This window comes from Pleurodeles waltl, chromosome 10 (assembly GCF_031143425.1).
Source record: "Pleurodeles waltl isolate 20211129_DDA chromosome 10, aPleWal1.hap1.20221129, whole genome shotgun sequence".
Lineage (NCBI taxonomy): Eukaryota > Metazoa > Chordata > Amphibia > Caudata > Salamandridae > Pleurodeles > Pleurodeles waltl.
In genome coordinates this window covers 686,793,130-686,805,751 of record NC_090449.1, presented here as the reverse complement: position 1 = coordinate 686,805,751, position 12,622 = coordinate 686,793,130, and positions in this window count along the sequence as shown.

Sequence of the window (12,622 nt, the reverse complement as noted above, 5' to 3'; positions counted from 1 at the left end):
TATATATATACAAACCTTCCCTATGTGTAATGCATCTAAACCTAATTTCCCTTGCATCGTAGTTGTAGTGTAAGCCTAACCATTCTTGTAAGTCCTTTTCTCAAAGCCTTTTTCTAATTTATGTTTTAGTGCTTTTCTCCTATCATCAGTATGCTCTATAAAGCTCTTCTCAAAAGGGTTAAGCAAGCAGGTGAGATTATTTTTATGCACATATGTGATTCCAACTGTTAGTGTAGGCTCAAAGAATCCTCTAACTAATACTATATCATGATCTTTAGCTACTCTAATCAGATAACTAATAATAGGGACAAATGAAAACACCAAATCATAATTAGAGAACAAATACTGTATATACTCTTGATTATAGAACCTTGTTAGTAGAAAACTACAGCTTCTTCCGTAGGTAAATGGTAAGCTGTGGTACGTAACTCCTTCCTCTACTGACAAAGGAAATTGTGTACACACAAGACAATCTCTTGCATCCATCCTCTTGACATATTCACTCAACAAGCGATAGAAGACATTAGAAGACAGCTCTCCTTGAGCACTAGTATAGTCATGCAAATACTTCTCATCTAAGTTAAACTTCTCTAAAGCCATTAGTGTAGTAGTCTCAGGAGCAGAAGTAAGATTGTCTCCTTTCACGTCAAGAACAGACATTCCCACAATCACTAATATAAACAAAATTCCACACATACTCGCCAATCCAATACTCATATATTTACAGCGCCTAGCATCCCTAACTTGATTATTTACTCAGCCATGATCTGTAAAGAATCAGAAAGCAGAATAAACTCTCATATGAGTGTAGTGAAAGTTAAAAATAAGGACAAATTCTTCTCTTCACTTTCACATCCAGGAACCCTTTTCCTTGTCAAAATCAATTAGCAGCTTGTCACATCCGGTTTTATGTCAATCAGGTTATCAATGTCTCTTCCGGTTTATTTTCAACAGTATCTTTAAGGTATTTCAGATTGGCTCAACAATTCAGCTTCTTATTCACCTTCAGGTTACATCAAAGTACTGACTCGGAACCTCTCTATCAAAACAAAAGGACATAAACTTGTGTTGCTATTCATTTGTAGTTGCATATGCACATTCAGGACCTGTGTAACGCCGATTTGCTATTCTTTTTTTTTTCAACTTTCGATCACCACTTAGTTCTCCTTCATTCAATTCTTCTTTTCTCGTAGTATCTACTTCTTCATCTATTGTTTCATTTATGACCAGTTCCTTTCTTTTCCCTACTTGTAACTCAGGCCAAATGTCTCCTTTTCTCGATCCTTCTGTCAATATTCTTTTCAGGACTGGACTCTTCTCCTTCTCTTTCTCTATGGTGTTTTCTATTGATGGACCTGCAACGGGCTCAGGAGGAGTTGGATCATCTTGACTTTGATCCGTCTCAACTCTTTGCCCCTCTTGGTCTGGCACTTGCTCTGTCCGCTTCTCAACACCGTCTGCTTCTGAGAGAACCCCTGCTGCGCTAGGCTCTCCTGCTGTATTTGTTGAGATTGATTCTTTCACACCCTCCTGTAATTCTTCACCTTTACGGTTTCACTGTTGTTGGTGCTCTCAAAAACACTTCTTTGTGATCCTGTGGACATGCCACTTTCTTCGTATGACTCGCATGTATCCAGTTCGGGAGTCCTGCACACTTCACAGCTGTCGTAGTTGTCAAGACCACCTGGTAAGGCCCTCTCCAGTGTGGCTCTAAGCACGTCTTGCAAAAATGTTTTTAGACAATGACACAGTCACCAGCTCTCAGATTGTGCCCTGGATCGTGGATGGGTGGCAGGGTGGTGGCCTGCACCTGCTGAGAGAAGTAGTGAACCACATCAGCCAGACTCATGCAGTAGTCCAATACCATATCATCTGTAATATTCACAAGTGCATTGGCTGGAACTGCTGGATATCTCATGTCTCTTCCCATGAGGATCTCATGGGGTGATAGCCCTGTCTTCCTGTCAGGTGTATTTCTCATTGACATCAACACCAAAGGCAATTCCTCTGGCCATTTCAGATTCGTAGATGCACACATCTTTCCAATTCTTGATTTCAAAGTACCATTCATCTGTTCCACTAGTCCTGATGCTTCAGGGCGGTAGCTACAATGCAACTTCTGCTCATGCTTAGGGCTGCACATATGAGTTTAATCACCTAGTTATAGAAGTGAGTTCCCCAATCTGATTCTAAAGAGATCGGAAACCCAAAATATGGTATCAACTCCCTGAGCAACAATTTTGCTACTGTGAGACTGTCATTCCTTCTTGTGGGGTATGCTTCAATCCAGTGACTAAAAATTCACACAATCACCAACACGTACTTCAAACCTCCACACGCAGGCATCTCAATGAAATCCAATTGCATTCTGCTGAATGGACCTCCTGCTCTTCCAATGTGGCTCAAATTCCACTGTCCCTTTTCCCACATCTAGCTGCTGACAAATTATACAGCAATGACATATTGCTTCTGCTGCCGACCTAAATTTAGGATTGAACCACTCAATCTCGAACCATTGCATCCCTCCCAATGTGTGCCTGTCCATCATAATACCTGGCCATTTGCGACATAAACTATTGGGCAGGACCATCTGACCTTCCTCAGAAACCCAGATCTCATCAGGCCTTTGAACACATTTTAGTTTAGACCAATGTCATTTCTCCTCTTTGTCAACACTATTTTGCAGTGTTTTCAACTCTTCTAAAGTATCAATCACTTTCAATGCAAAACTTGTACATGGATTATCTTCTTCTGACATCAGTTCCCACTTGTCTTTGAATGATATACAGTTCAATGCATAAAACGTTGCGACTTGATCCGCATATCCATTTCCTAGTGAGATATAGTCCTGTGTCTTTTGATGTGCACTGCATTTCACCACAGCAATTTCTTCAGGTAACTGTATTGCATGCAACAATTCTTTTATTCTTTTGCCATTTCTTACTGGTGAACTAGTAGAGGTCAGAAAACCTCTTTGCGACCACAATTGAACGAAATCATGAACAATTCCAAATCCATATTGGCTATCTATATAAATAGTGACTCTCAATCTAGCAGATACATGGCATGCTCTAGTAAGAGCTACCTATTCCGCCACTTGTGCAGAATATACACCTCGAAGCCAAGAAGCTTCTAAAGTACCTGTAAATGTGCACACAGCATATCCTTCTCTCAATGTTCCTGTATCATCCCTGAGACATGAGCCATCAACAAAGACAATTTGATCATTTTCTTCCAATCGTGCATCTCTGAAATCAGGTCTGGGTTTTGTGCACAACTCAGTTACCTCAAGACAATCATGCTCAATGTCCTCTTCTTTTTAAATTTCAACCGTATCACTTGGAAGTAATGTTGCCGGGTTCAGCACTGTACATCATTTCAATGTTACATTTGGAGCACCTAGAATGCTCTTCTCATACCTTGTCAATCTGGCACCAGTGAAATACTGTGTTTTTGTCCTTGTCAGTAAATTCTCAACAGAGTTATGTACCATTACTGTTAGAGGGTATCCCAGTACTACTCTCTCACATTGAGAAAGGCTTTGACCAACTGCAGCGACTGCACGCAAACAACCTGGTAAGGCTGCTGCGGCCGGGTCCAAGGTAGCTGAAAAATAGGCTACTGGGTGATAAGCACCTCCATGGACCTGTGTCAAGACAGACAAAGAACAAGCATCACGTTCATGACAAGAAAATATGAATGGTTTTGTGTAATCAGGCATTCCCAATGCTGGAGCTCTGCACAAACTCTCTCTCAACTCAGTGAACGCTTTCATCTGATCCTGATCTAGTGTAATGGGATCTGTAACCTCCTAATGTGTCAGCTGCTACAATGGTTTGGCAATCTCAGCAAAATTTGGAATCCATTGACGACAATAACTTACCATTCCCAGAAACATTCTGACGTCTGTCTGTGATGTCGGGGGACTTCACTGCAGTATCATTTTAATCCTTTCTCTAGAAACTCTCTTTGACCCCTTCTCAATTTGTTGTCCCAGATATTTCACTGACTTCTGACAGTACTGCAATTTCAAAGGTGACACTTTATGTCCACATTTTCCCAAATGGCTTAACAGGGCAATCGAGTCATACTTACACTCGTCCCTTGTTTTGGATGCAATCAGTAAGTCATCAATGTACTGCACCAGAGTAATTGGTACGGTAATTCCAATGACTCCAGATTCTTTTTCAAAATCTGATTGAACAAGGACGGTGACTCCGTGTACCCTTGAGGAAGACCTCAACAGCTGTAGACTCCATCTAGGAATTTGGAACTAAAAAGAAAATGACTGTCCTCATGAAGAGGCACAGAAAAGAAAGCTCGTGACAAATCAACCACTGTGAACCACTCTGTTTCGCATGGAATCTGAAACACTATTACTGCTGGGTTCGGCACTACAAGGCAACTCTTGACCACTATGTCGTTAATTTTTCGCAAACATTTGTACAATTCGTACTTTCCCACAAGATTGCTTCAAGCCAATTATCGGTGAATTACATGGACTGCTCAACACTTCTTTCAAAAACCCTTGTTTCAGAAAATCTCCAATCATCTGTGCCACTTTCATAAAAAAATCCTGTGCCATGTTGTACTGTGGAAGCTGTGGAAACACTACATTCTGCTTTAAAATGATCTTAATAGACTCCACTCCCTTGATCAAACCTACTTCTTTACCTGTCAGGTCCCACACGTTCTCTTGTACTGTACCCTGCAAATCTGCATGCAATTCTTTCTCAGTGAACATGGGGAAAAATTCAATCAACAAGTACTCTTCATTAATGGTTTCCTTCTCAGTTTCAGGAGCTTGTTCTTCCTCGTCATCACTATTCGTCTGGACCTCTATTCAGCAGTTGAACAACTAATTGAACATCTGGTCTTGCACAACATGTCCCTTCCCAGTAGAGATACTGGACTTGAGTCACAGACTACAAACCTATGCAGTCCCAATCTCAACCTGTACTGGATCAGTGATCGGATTTATCAACTATCTATTCACGACTCCTACAACCTAAACTGTCCTGCCTGAAAGAGGTACATTTGGCACTTCTGCACTTCTCCCTGTAGAGCGTGTAGCACCTGTGTCCACTAGAAATGAGACTTCTATGACCCATCACTTTTCCTTTCACAAAAGGTCCTCTCTGATCTACCTCTAGGGACGCTCCAAGCATGCAAGGCTCCTCATCCGAACTCTCACACATCCATTCATTGTTTATTTCATTCTCACTATGTAATGGGAATTGGTGCACTGTGTTATTACTCCTGTCATGTCTCTGACCTGTGACATGCTGAGTAAGCATCATCTGTTGCTGTTCCATCAGGGCTTGAGGTATCTGCATTTGCTGTCTAGGTACCATAGGAACCTGCTGCTGCATTGGTTGCAACTGTATCATTTGTGCACGTGGCATTTGCATCTGCTGCATGGGTTGAAAACTCTGTACCTGATTCGTATTATTCTGAAAATTCGGATTAAGTCCTCTCATTCTAGGGACCTTTACAGTTTGAAATGTACTGACATCACCACTTTGCTGAACAACACCATCCTGCACCATCATCTGGCACTCCCGCTTCCAGTGTCCCATGTTTCGGCAAAGATGACACAGCAACATATTTTTCATCCCTTGCACATCATTTTGAACCACTACTGTATTCAAATCTGGACCACGATTCATATTGATTCCACGACCTCTGCCTCTCACCTGTGGTTGGAACAAAACAGTTCCCTGCTGCTGCAGTATTTGCTGCACTAAAGCTTCTTGTACTCTTGTTTGAGCTGCCTTAATTTGCATCACCATCGCCTTCTCCTTCAACTTTTTCTGCTTCAACTCGATCTCATCACTGCAGTATTTCGCATACTGCAATACCTCATCAGTTGGCTTCGCTTGCCAGCAAATCAAATGACTCTTAATCATCTGACCTATTTCAGGTCTCAATCCTTCCACAAACCTGAATACAAAGTGCAACACGTCTTTCGGCTCAATCGCTTCCTTGCCACTGTATTCCTTGAATACCTTCAACAATCTCTCATAATAAGTATGTATCGACTCCTTTACTTCCTGCACTGTCCTGTCAATCCTCGGCCAGTCAATGTTTTTAGGCGAAATTCTCGTCTTCAGGAACTCTATCACCTTATAATAATTTTTCATCTCTTCAGGCAATGGTGCACCTGTAACTCTATCCCTTTCTGGTTCACTCATCGGCCAATCCACTGCTCTCTTGCACTCAACACACAAATCAGCTGGCACAACTATCTCCAAGAAAGTATTTAAGTCTTCCCACAGACATTTCGAAAGCTTTACAAATCTACCTGTCTGCTGGTACCACTCAACCAGTTTCTCTCTCAATTTCGGATAATCATTTGTGAATGACAGAATATCACTCCTGTGTCATGGAACATGAACGAATTGCCCTCCTAGAATTTCCTTAATTCGTAGAATTTTTACTGGATCTTTTTCTTTCTGAACACTTTCAGACCCTTCTTGTGAATCTTGTATCCATTTATCCTTCTTCCTTGCCCATCTGCCTTCCCACTTCTCTACTCCTATACTCTGTTTCATCACTTGTGTCACATCTGACTGTGTCCGTGTCATCGATGTGAACTTCGGCAAACCCTGTGGCTGTGCCTGAGGCAACAACATTGGAGTCGGCTCATTCTGGACTAGAATCGACCTCGGAACCACTTACTCCGTAGGTACCACTAAGTTTGAAGTGGTCTCAAGAATTGGTACCTCTGGATAAATTCTCTGTACCGGTGGTGGGTGCATCTGAGCTTGGACTACCAAAGTAGTCACAGCACTAGGAGTACTCTGCACCACCCCTTGTACCTGTCCATTATTTGTTTGTACTGGTACCACTGTCCCCGACACTTGAGCTGGGGCAGTTGGATCAGAACTACTACTTGGGCCCCCTTCATGTATCGCATATGGTGGAGGTCAGTCCCTCAACATCTGAGTAATAAGATCCTCAACATCTGAAACTTCTTCTTCTACATGAGTCTTTTTCTTCTTTTTATCCCCTGATGAACTCTTATCACTTTTGCTAATATCCTCTTTCTCTTCTGACTCACCTTCTTCTGTGATAGCAGGAAACAACTTAACACCCTGCAATGTCGCCACTCTCCACTTCTTCTGTTCCCAGTCCCATCTCGCCTTTGCTAAAGACTTCTCTACTTTCCTTATTCTCCTCTGGAATTTCATTTCTTGCTGCTGTCTTGCTATGAGCTCCCAAACTGCTAATGCCTCAAACTGTGCTGGTCTCGGAAGTGGCTTCGTCTCATACAATGTCATTCGCAACTGATCCAAAATTCTCAAATTAAACGTTACATGCTCTGGAAACACTAAAGCTCCCTGTTTCACAGTCAACTTGCACCATTGTTTTAACCAAAACATGGCGCAACACCTTGATACTCTATCACAATAAATGCTGGAGAATTTTCTGGTGTGGCTGGTTCCCCCACTCTCGCTTTATTGTAAGTATCGCCCTTCATGGCACACCTAATCGCTTTGAAAAACGTCATCTTTCTCTGTTGTATTTATTTGATTCAATAAGGAAATTCCCTTTACCCCCAGGATTCCCTTCACCTGCTTTCTCAACCAATTGCCTCTCACGGACGGCTGCCAATCCGCTTGCGACTCTTCTCACTAACCAACCTATCCCAGCATGGCTCACTCTGACATCACACTCACACACTGCGGCTGACAAAGTCTTGCAGCTTGTCCTCCTATACTTCAACTCACCTAAAACTAATGCAAAATTATTGTATGCATTAACTAAAAAACAGTAACCAAAAACAAACCTGTAGGTTTACTACAGGATGGTACACAGTCGCTTCAGAGACCTCACGGATTTTCACTGATGGCCCTTTCGCTCATGTAGCTATTCCTCTTTCTCAGTCTCCCACATTCGCAAGTAACATTCGACCCGCAAATTTCACTCTCAACTGATCAATGGGTCTGTCCCGGTGCACATAGGACTCACCTAATCTCAGTCGAGTATTTCTCTTACTCAATTACCTCACACCGACTTGTTGACCACGCCCGATCACCCTACTAACAGATTGCAACATATAACCAAATGTCTCCTACGCTTGTCCGTACATCACCAACAACCACGTGGACGATTTTTAAGCACAAAGCGCCACACACATGTGAAGTTAGACGACTTCCCTAATCTCATACTGCGGAGTACGCTCACTCCTACTAAACCTCAACTGGAGTACGCAGACTCTCTACTTCCCTCACATGCGTCACAATTCACCTGTGAGCTGCATATGCCATTGCAAGTGCAACCTATCACTTTCACACTATCACTAGAACGCTGAGAACATACCCAACTCTACTAGTGGGATACAGGACCTGGGAAAGTCATTTCTGGGCTTAAGGAGACATCATTCTTGCTACAGTTGCCATTTCAGAAACCAACATTTCAAATCTCATAAAAATGAATAACAAACCCTAATTTAAACTACCACCGTAACCATCGGTCACCACATAACTAGTTCTCCAAGGAAACTAACCATCCTCTGCTACCAAAAACTGCTAGCACGCCTGGTCCTTAGTAAGTAAACTTACAAGGGGACGCGTATAGGTCGATGAACCTTTTGATTCGCAATGGAGTATCCTAGCTATGGTGTGACCAATGTACATCAATAATCAATACACAAATCAATAACCACTAAGAGAAACATTAATCATCAATCAATAGAGTCAACTATTTCTGAGCAAACACAACTCAAGTACACATGTTATCCATTTTATTTCCCTATTAGTTACAATACTAAGTCATAAGGTTAATCCAACTTTATTCAATCAGTTCAAGATTAATTCATTAGTGACGACCAATAATATAAGCTAACCAGAACTTCAGAAAACATGCATTCTAATGCCTCAACATAAGTCAATAACGAGGAATAGGTTAACATGTGTAGCAGGGTTCAGCAATTCGGTCCGTCAATCATTTGTCACCGTATATGTCAGCGTCTCAGAATGGGAACCCTACCTAATACTGATTAGCATTAGCATGTGGGACTTCATGCAAAAACTGTTTAGAATATGCATTTGGAAAAACATCTAGCTATAAACTATAAAACTATAAAAACAGCGCAGTTGATACCTATAAAGAAAAGGCACAATAGTTAATCAGTCGCATTGTCATAACTACCTATCCACGGTATGGATCAGCAACAAAGTCACTCTTCGTCTTCAGGTCATCAATCGATCAGCATCACATCAGGCTCTCAAGAGCATGAGCTCAATGACACAATCTCAAATCTCATAGGTTCTCTCCAGACATCTGCACCTAACGTCTCTCCATTAGTTCTCTCTCTAGATCTGAAGTTTTCCCCTTTGTCAGGACATTATATCAAAGTTGCCCAGTCCATCCCTTAATTTCTAATTGGCCATTTAATCATATGATATGACTCTACCCAATAATCTTTATTTTTCAAATATATGAATTCCAATATTATGCCGTTCTCAGGTTGTCTATTGGTTCACTGTACGATGTCCTAATCATCCGGCTCATCAGGTATCAAAATGTTGCATCTTCTTCTCCAGTCAGTGTCTCTATTGTTCGAGTCCTGGGAAAGTACATCTTGTCTGCTTTACACCGGGTTTTGATACATCTATAGTTCCATCATCTCCTGTCCATTGGTTCATCGCAGAAAATTCTACCTAAGGAGATTTCATTAATGAGAGTAGTTCAAGGTCAGTTCAGCTCGTTAGCTTCTCTACATTGCATGGTTATTGAGCTTCTGCATGAGGCCTGGCAAAACTAGGCCACAACTTCGGCTAAGTTAATTTCTACAATATAATGCAAAACATACATTTTATATCTCAATATGACATATTACTACATTATTATTATACATTTTCATCATTTCACATAGTTTATGTCATTTTTAGTATAATTCGGGAACCTTGGTAGCCACTCTCCGTGGGCACATTTTCAAACGTGCACATTCATTTTCTATATTATTTTCTCTACATCGTATTATTATTATTCAAAATGCATAAGCACTCATTAATAATTTTTAATTAGCATATCTGCTTCAGCATTGGCATAGACGTGTCTGTATTCCATATCATAGTTATTTCGCTGCATTTCGCTGCAATGGTGAGTCCGCAGCCTGGGAACAGAAAATTCACTAGACCCTTAACAACATGCAAAAATACACCTTCTCTTTTCCACCGTATTTTTTTAGTGCCCATTATGTAAAGTCTGTCCATACCTCACATGACTATAAGGGCCTGATTTAAGAGGCCTTAGTGCCACCTTAGCGTCTCCATAGCATCATTTTTTTACACTAAGACAGTGCTCAATGATTTTCTACACGTGCTATAACTACAAAGTGGTGCAATACATGCATTTTGCTCCACTTTGTAAAACTTTGCGCCACATTATGCCTGCACCAGACATAATGTATGCAAGGGGGGCATTTCCCCATTAGGGGGGCTGAAAAAATGGCTCAAGGAAATCTCTTAGATTTTCTTGTTCCATTTTTTTCGGCTCTTTAAATGCCTGCTCAGAGCAGGCATGAAAAGGGGGCATGTCATTGAATACAATGTGCACCTACGTACTGTGCAGCAGCAGCGCCAACATTTTGGTGCTACTCCTGCAGAGTACATCAATCGCGTCAGGAATTCTGATGCCATTGCCCCCTACCCTGCACCATGGTGTGCCGTATTTTGAATATGTGGTGGTAGGAACTGCTAAGGGGTGTAAGGAAAGTGGCACTGCACTGGGTGCAACACCACTAAATCAGCCCCTAAATCCTTCAGGTTTCTGACATTGAGCTTCTTTAAGTCTCCATAAGTGGAGAATAGGCCATGTGAAAGACAGAGACCTGGATGACATGAAAAAAGTACAGAAGAGGTAATTTTAGACATGGACGTTGCCATAGGTTCAGACTGATCGGAATCCTTTTAAGTGGTAGCGCTGCATTTTACCCATGTTGGCTTTTGCAAATAATTGATTTTAATTACCACTCTATTAGAATGTGCTGCTTTTGGTTCCTAAATAACAGCATGTGTTGACACTTGCAAAGAAACTACCTAAGAACTCAATAACAACATGATGACTCAACACAATAGTAGAACAAAGGAACTAGACAACAAAGAAAATAAGGCAGAGTACAAAAAAAGAACAGGGTGCAGCACAAAACTATAACAGCACATCAACCAAATAACACAGTAAGAAGACACAATTACAACACTAATAAGACATCACTGACACTTAAAAATAAAATTTGACGCGGTCAGAAGACAATTCATGATCACATAATTACACAAAAAACACAATACACAAAAACATGAGACATCCCAAAACCACAATACATCAATAGTAAGACACCACAATGCAACACAACAGTAGGTAATAATAAAAAACAACATACTGAAATAGCCACAGTGGCACACAACATTAACACATCAAATACAACATCACCAGAAAAATAAATTATTAGAATTTCTTTTTTTTTTTACCCTTATTTTTTGTATTGTTCCAACACTTAACTATAGCATCATTTTAACCTTGAATTTTTCAAGTGAATTCCTGAGGGTTTTTTTAACCATAAAGTAAGATAATGTTACTTCTTTTAGTAAGTATTGCAGTGGTGATGATGCAGACCCACATTCGCACTCCTCATTATAATCCAAACACAATTCTACAAGCTGTCTTGCCTTATAGGATTCCAATTATTTTATTGTATCAATAACTGCAAATGAATGTTTTTGGGAAACCATGAACATTTTTCACCATTTCTCTGCTCTGAAGGACACACTTGGATACACTTTGGGATATAGTTATCTACTGCACTGTATTTAACATTATATGGTACATTCCTGCTCTCTGCCTGCACTGGTGTACAAACTACTGCCCAGCACCAATGCAGGCACGCTAAAACCGTGGCATAAGGGTGGAAGCATTGTAGGTAGGATTGTCTTTGTGTGGGAAGGGACACATTCTAGAACAAAAATAATCCTTTGAGGCTTTTTTATACATGTGCTCCAGAATGCAGCACATGTAGAAAGAGGAAAAACAAGGAGAAATAAGTAAATTTCTCCTTGTTTTGCCTCCCATTTGGAGGTGCAGCATTTTGATGTATTCCCAAGTCCGCCACTGATGGTAAATCTGGGAATACACTTGTATCAATGGATAGGTGTGTGGGAAACCTACGCCCCAACCATGGAATGCGTCCCCATTGAAGAGTAACACAAAGCAGCAAACCGCTGCTTTGCATTATTACACAATTAACAAGTCACACAGGACCACACAAGAAGGCCTTGCATTGCTTGGTTAATGCAATTCTTTGTCTTCAGGTTTCCATCAAAACTCTGCTCAGGGAGAACTTATGTCAGACTGTGGTCCTCTGGCAGCTGTCAGATTTTACTTATGTAATGACTTGGCCCATATTATTGTTTCCTAAGAAGGAAAATTGACATCTGTACAACAGCACACTGATCTAGACCCTTAACCCCCCCTTCCATTGCCCCCTGCATTGATAAGTCCACATTTCTACATATAATGGCAGAGATTATAGCACACTCAAAAGACACCAATCTTAATTAGAAAAAATATTTGCAAACAATTTGAAATATCCTCAGAAGTAGTTTAATGCAATAATCTG